Source organism: Diadema setosum, chromosome 1 (genome assembly GCF_964275005.1).
Source record: "Diadema setosum chromosome 1, eeDiaSeto1, whole genome shotgun sequence".
Taxonomy (NCBI): Eukaryota; Metazoa; Echinodermata; class Echinoidea; order Diadematoida; family Diadematidae; genus Diadema; species Diadema setosum.
Genome location: NC_092685.1, coordinates 32,497,446 through 32,505,492, shown reverse-complemented (window position 1 = coordinate 32,505,492; position 8,047 = coordinate 32,497,446).

The following is an 8,047-nucleotide window of genomic DNA, read 5'->3' as shown; positions in this document are numbered from 1 at the left end:
GACCCCTCCCCCTCTCTGGCGAGCAGGGTCCGCTTGAACAAGGAAAGGAAAATAAAAGTAAAAAAACTCAAAAAAGACAACAACAACAACACCAAAATCTCCATATGCAACAGAAGAGTTAATATTTGAAAATTATGTAAACCACAAAAAAAAAAAAAAAAAATCCAGTCTGTACAACTGTCACAGGTTGATTCCCCGGGTATCCCCCCCCCCCCCCCCCCGTTCCCCCTTCATCGGCGTTATAGGTGAAAATCTTGACTCCAAGAAACGGCTGAGAGAGATAGTTTCATGAGAGCAAGTCAGTATATTAGGAACCGTAGTCGTCTCATTTACTGTCGGGAGGACTGGTCTGGAAGGGTTTTCAAATCCCTTTTTTCCCCCCAAGAATCAGATTATGGATTTTAAGATGATTTTGATCAGTAAAATACCATGAAACAATTACAGATTATACCCTTCTTTTTACTGGTTGCATTTCTCGTGATCCTATTGTGAGAATAATTATACCTCTGAGATCGTAATATATATATCACCATACTCTATTCAAACTGCTGGTTTTAAAATTACCAGTGAGCGCTATACATCCACCCCATAGACTCACATGGTGAAGACGCATAATTAGAGGTGACAGATGTACAGTGATTTACCTCGTCATATTTTATCAATAGAATAATTTTTCTCATTTTTGATTGAAAATATTTGAGAGTGTGTTTCGAAAATATTCCATAAAAAGTGTGTACCTAGATTTGAATTTCAATAACAAAATAATGCAAAAGCTTTCTTGTGTTGGAGAGGGTATCCCCATCCCACACCTTCTGACCGTCTCGACTCATTGTGTGCATGATGAAGAGTTTCAAACAAATTTTGATCTGTAGATGAGAAAATCACCAAGTGACAATACAGACTTCAGTTTATTTCTGGGCTCTTATTCTTCAAAATACTTTCATTTATAGACAACTGACAAAAAATGGTACTATACTTTTATCATTTCAAAATTTCCATATCATTTCACCAAGAGTACATCCTAAAAGACATAACTGACATATTCCGCAACACAAGTCCAAGAAGGATAATGCTGAACTTGGTAAATATAGGTCAGAGCAAGTCAGTTGCACAGGCACAAGGAATATAAAAGACAACACTTTCGCATTCTGATGGCTGATTCATACGTCAACTTGGCAAAAATACAAAAGTGAAAAAAAGTCTGCTCTTACCAGTTTTGAACCATTCATAAAAATTTCATTACGGATCTGTTTTATTTTGTCCACGAAATATATTTCATCATGGGGATATTAGTCTATATGTGAAAAAAAAAAAAAAAACACGGACGACTTGAAAACATGAATGATGGAACTGAAATTCTGTCCAAGCCTCAAACTGTGTAACTGAAGGTGGAAGAAAGAGAAGAAGGAAGAGGATGATGAGGAGGGGGAAGAGGAGGAGGAAGAGGAGGAGAAGAAGATGAAGAAGGGGGTCAGAGGGAGAGGGAGAGAGGGGGAGGGAGAGAAAGTGCCCTTGATATGATTATGAGCTTGCATACGGTCATAGATTAGGCGGCGAACATTGATGGACTATAGATTAGAAAGTTCAAAACATTATTCTTCAATTCTATTTCATAATTAGGCAGGAATTCTACTTCTATATGCCATAATAAGGTCCTGAATTCATCTTTTATCCTGTATGCCCCATGAAAATAAACGGAGGCAGAAATACGCCCTCTATCGATCACCCGGCGGTTTGCATCCTAAAATGGCAACCGACCCGCCCATTAGCGTACTACACAAAATCGGGAGAGTGTTCCCTCTTAGCGCACTGCGTGCGCTTTATCCTCTTTGATATGTACTACACAGTCACAGTAAGTATCCCAGGGTTCTGCCGATAGTCTCATATGGAACGCCATGTGTTGCAAAAGTCGAAAAACCCCTCTGAATGCAGCAGTACATATTTCAAATTTCGTCAGAAATGCATTCGATCATTTAATTTCGAGCGCATTTGGATCATCACGAGGATTGTCATTCAATAAGCTAACTACACAGTTCATTCAATGTAATTTCATCAGCACGTGATTTCGTGATTTTCATTCTAACATGAGCGTATACCAGAAGCGCGTGCAAATTAAAAATGCACGTGAAACGCACTCAAGATTGCTCCAGTACTTTCTGTTGCAGAGCGAGTCAAATACAGCAGTACTTGTGAATAAAACCAATATTGCGCAGTTGATAGCGGACTGATTTAGAAATGTTGGTGAATACATTTTGATCAGACATGTGAGAGTCAAACATAACACCTAGATTTCGACGTCACAATCTGGGAGATATCGTTACCTACAAATGGAATTGATATACAACTTGTTCAAATGAGATTTAGAACCAAAAAGAATAAATTCACACTTGCTATGGTTTTAGAAGCAATGAGTTAGACCTTGTCCAATATAGACAGCGCAGTGCATGGAATGCTTGGATTTGATGCGGTGGAAAAGATGCAAAGACTTGTATGTCGTCTGCATATAGATGATACCGAAAAGAATGACGTTGAAATGTTTTGAATATTATGAAAATTTACAGTTTTGGTGCAGCCATCGCTGGTTGAGAAGACTACTACACTTCGAGGTGTCACTGTACACTGAAAACTACACAAAGAAAATATTGAAAGATTTCCACAAAACGTCATTCCTTTAAATGAACAGTACGCACTCCCTCGTCTTGTTCCTGACAATATACAATACGGGTAATCTCCCTGTATTCTGAAAGAGGTAAGACAAGGCCTCTTTCATTAAGCTTGAAAATTGAAAATAATATGCTGAATCACTGTATATCGTTATCTCATTGTGACGTCATTACATTACTGTAGAACTAGAAGTCTTCTCATCCAGCGATGGCTAGTAACTTTATCATGGTATAAAAAAAAACTTACAAGTAAAACGATCAGCATTGTGTCTTCTTGTATACATCTCGTCATAAACTACAGTATCTTTGTAAATTATCAATACATTTATGGTAATAATCAGCACAAAAAAAAAAAAAAAATCCCTTATGACAACATTCATTATTGCAAAAACTGTTATACGAAGTACTATAAGAGCCAGAGTAACATTGTCTTTCAAAATGCCCCTTCAAATTCCAAACACAAACAATATCATGGGGTCATTGAAGTATGCCACATTAAATGCTGTCATATCCAGTAAACAAAACAACATTTATTTTCTCATATAGGTTTCCTCTCAATATCAAACAGATTCACTTACATAACTTTTCTCAAAGAAAGTAAATGATGTATCACAAGGAGATATTACAGACATACCGCCTTCAGTATCACCATAGATCTCTGTATATAGTTTTACGATATCACAGTGACTGTTTCTCTGCAAGGATCGTCCTGGAAAATGATTAATAACCCTCACTCCGACTAAAACAAAATAAAAATCTAACCAAATACAAAATTCCCAGTCCAGGAGTAGCAAGTTTTCCCCAGGACAAGAGGACAAAACTCATTGGCTATATGGGGCGATCACATAACTCTTGACCTGATATAATCTTAAGTCCTGGCCCCCTCGACCATCAACGCTATACTTTTAGTGTTCGTGCCAATCCTTGTATTATGTATTCACACCATTACAAGCACTTCGTTCATTGTGTTAAAGCTTTCTAGTCCGTCCTCATTCGATCCAAAATAATCTAACTATACATCCTTTCGTTTCGTTTTCGTGTCGTTTGATTTCATCTCCATCAAATATAATCACAACATTTGAATACACACAAGGATAAAACAATGTAATGAAAAAAAAATGTGAACTGAGATTTTTATGTTGTAATTTTTATTGTATCACAAATACCTCAAAGAAAGTTGCTGGATAATGTAGTTCAAACGAAAACGAAACGAAACATCAATGCCTTCGGACATTTTCTGTCATTTGGTAATGCCCCCTTTACTACAATGTTTACTCCGTGTTTCTTGTTCTCTTGTTTATTTTGTTTTATTAAAACCTTGTTTAATTGGTATGCAATCATCTGCTCGGGTTCTTCTTTTTCAGCAAGGCAAGTCTTTAAAGCCATAGCCTCAATAAAATGTAATAAATAAAACATTTTCAGGGCAGACAACCACAGGTTATGGCTTGACGGGCATGATCATTTTGTTCTGTTTTCGAACTAAAACTTGCCAAAAGAGCCTTCACGTCAAATAGGTAGTTTTCGCATATTCGAATGTTACGCATACCTTTTAAACTCAATTAAGGTTGTTCTTGACAACCTGAAAGCTTATCCGAGACTTGTCCGACCTAGCAACAAATAATATGCAAACTGGATTCCAGCAATTGAATTTCATATAAAGCTCGTCTCTATGTTCTTGGGAATGAAACATCCGTGAATTTGAATACATTATGAAAACGGGTTGTGGACCATAGGGCCGTAGGGCCGATACATTAGAGGTTCAGGGTTGCAATATGTACTGGCATTAACTTTTTATTCTACGCCAATTCCTGGAAATGCAGTCATTTTCAAATTTCGCCTGATTTTTGCGACTTACGAGATAATAATTTGAGTGCGACACGCAATCCATACGGTGAACATTGTGTAAGCTCGGTGATCCATGTCAACAAAAGATACAGTTTTCACATTGGGCATGGCCCAGGAAAAACAGTGTGTGTGTGTGTCTGCGTGTGTGTGCGCGCCCAATATGAAAGCGTTATCTTTTATTGACGTGGATCAACGAGCTTACACAATTCACCGTATGGAACGCGTGTCGCACCCAAATTTTTATCTCATAAGTCGCAAAAAAATGAAAATGACTGCATATACAGAAATTGGCGTAGAATAAAAAGTACTCAACCAAATTTAATGATCTTGGTATCATTGTCTTTTACGGAAGATGTTCTCTCTAATGATGTCAAAAAATATATCACTCTTAGAACGAAAGGTACTGAAAATCCACCGTTCCGCTTTTTTTGGGACACCCGGTATATATATATATATATATATATATATATATATATATATATATATATATATATATATATATACATATATATATATATAAATGCTGTCATGAATGTGCATTAATCTATGCAAATCACACGTGTATATCTATACGCATGCGGAGCCCGTACGATGGAAGCTTCGAGAGACGCACATCATGGAGCTCGGGGAAAATAATGTACATTTTGACGATACAGTATCTCATAATCCAAACAGTGTTTTGGCCGAGTTTTGGCCGAAATGAAAGGTGTGCATAATGGGAACTCATTTCTCTCTCCTCCTCGACGTTATAACAATGTACATTCCTAAATCCTTTTTACAGTGTGTGGTTCGGATCCACCTCCACACTGTTTCTTTAGATCTGACATGAATGACTATTATGAATTTTTGACCATCAAATTGCCTTTCCAAAAGACAGTTATGGTGGAAAACAAGGGAATTTAAGGCCACATGGTCTGAAAACTTCTGTAGCCATCTTAACCATTTTGAGAGTCGACTGCGTGAAGTAGACACTTCGCACAATTTTCTTGATTGGATTTTCTTGACGATTTATTGGGATCACGTAACAGGGGTAGTGTACAGTCTACAAAAGAGCTTTATCATCCGAAGGATTACATAATTTATTGGCTCTCTAACACTCAACAATAATCCAATGCGCGACACACATTCGTATTTTCTATTAGTGTCTGTGCATTTTCAATTTATTATCTCTGAAGTCTGCAACAAAGGATCACTCTGATCTTTATACGAGAAACATTGGAACTTGATTTAGTTATGATTACATTACATGTCTTTGTGGGGATGTTTGTATAATTTGAGATAGTTCACGAACTCCCGAGTGAAAAGAAGGATAAAAACGGGATCAAAAGAATCCAAGCCCTATACTAATCTACATCTAGCATTTTATCATCCATCATGGCTTCGGTTTATATTCCACAACGAGCGGCTTATTTTGGTGAAAAAGACGCGGAATAGCCCGCGAAATCTCTCGTGCTTTCAATCCTTACCTATAGCTCGCTGTTAGTCTCGAATAGGATACAAATCCTGAGCCACGTGGCATTTGCTTATTCTTTTATACATGTGCAAAAGACGGAGGGCATAGGCCTACGTTATTGCAAACGAGAAAACGATAAAATAAGTTGCAAACTGTACAATCAGATAAATGCACTCCCTGATGCGTTGGTCGTAATCAGATTCTACCTGCCCGTTTCCCTGAGTTGTTATGTCATATTAACATTACATTGTTAGCATTATTATTATTATTATTAGCATTAGTGTATTCCAGATGTATGCCCATAAAAGTTGTGTTTCTGAAATTAATGCATTCACGAAAAGGAATAATTGCACACCTCTGTCTATATCTTTGTATTAAGAAGGGAGAGAAGAAGGTGAAATTGACACCCATGATTAAAAAAATGAATGACTAGTTGTTGTTGTGGGTTTTTTTTTTTTTGTCTTTGTTCAATGCTGAAAACAAATGACGCATTCAACAGAAGAAGGGATTTTACCTATCAAATTGTTGAGTAGTAAAAACTTTATTAGCTCTAAACAAAGTCGTCATGGTAAAAGAAGTCTGTGAAAAATATATAGTGCACCACTCATAGTTTTTTTTTTATATCAAACGGATATGACATCAAGATATAGATACATAGAAATGCAAATAAGATGACCATAGATCTAGAATGTTGAAGAAGAATGCGAATTGATTGAAGAAATGTAGTATTTTACACAACTGCTTTTTATACATACTATATCTCGCTTTTCGCAAGTGATTTTTCCCTTCCAGCATTCAAAGTACAAGCAGTGAAAACATTAAGGCGCACAGAAAATGATAGACGCAGATTTTCAACAAAGCGAGTGTAGTTTGAAACATGATTATTTTCAGTCCAAAATAAACTTAGTGTTTTGCACAAGCATGAACCATGGCACAAGAAGTAATGCATAATTTAATTCCTATGTCATCAATTTTCATCTGGGGCTTTCTCGTATTACGCGATTGACTCCAATGTGTTTCTCATTAAAGTTGACTTGTACTGAGCGATCGAATGAAAATAAGCTTGTTCGTAATGACCTTCCTTTAGGCACTTTCCTCGTTTTTAAACAGACATAATGCGTAAGCTTGCCAACAATCAATGAAATTCATGTTCAAAAAAAGAATGAACTCGTGTATGATAGACCTGGTGACCAGATGATCTGTCGAAGCGTCAATTTAATTGTTTTACGATGAATGCGTTAACAAACTAGTATCAGACTTGCTGTCAGGTGGATATACTGGCAGCACCTTTTATACGGATTAGAAGAATGATCATTACATCACAGGTGCTTATCTCAATGACAAAAAACCAACACGCCTGTTAGTAAATACATGATCTTGTTTTTTCTGCTGATGCTAAAAGTGAACTTTGAACTGGCTTATTCAGGAAAACCAAATGGAGCAAGCTGATATTTGCTCACTACGATTCCAGCTGTGAGTTTTGCTTATCCAGTAGGGATCATCCCACGAGTTCGACACCTACGAGTAGTCCGGCCTACGAGTTAGACATTGAAAGAAATGTCCATGAGCCATACAGCCTATGCTCGAGCTAGACATCAAGTAAAACAGGCCACTAACTAGATATTAAGTAAAACAGGCCATGAGCTAGACAATAGACAAAAAGGCCCATGGGCTCGACGCTATCATGACTATATAGGCAAATAAGGCCACCAAGCTCAATACATGTAGGCATACTGGGCGAAAAAGACCCAAGAGATCGACACTGTAAGTGCATTAAGCCCCGTGACGTAATGTCGAGTTCGTGGCCTTTTTTTTTTTGTTAGTTTGTTTGTTTTCTGTTTTTTGTTTTTTGCCTAGTGTTGAGCGCGTGGGTCTTGTTTGCCTATGGTGCCGAGCTCATGGGCCTTATTTACCTAGTGTTTAGGGTGGTGATTCAGCTCAGTGGGTAGCGCGTCGGCCTCCAGATCCAAAGGTACCGGGTTCGAATCCTCAGTCAGTCTCACTGGGCAATGTTGTGTGTAAGCGTTCTGTCCCCTCTAGTAAGAGACAAAGACGCTCCTTTAACGCTCCATTAAAATAGAATGGA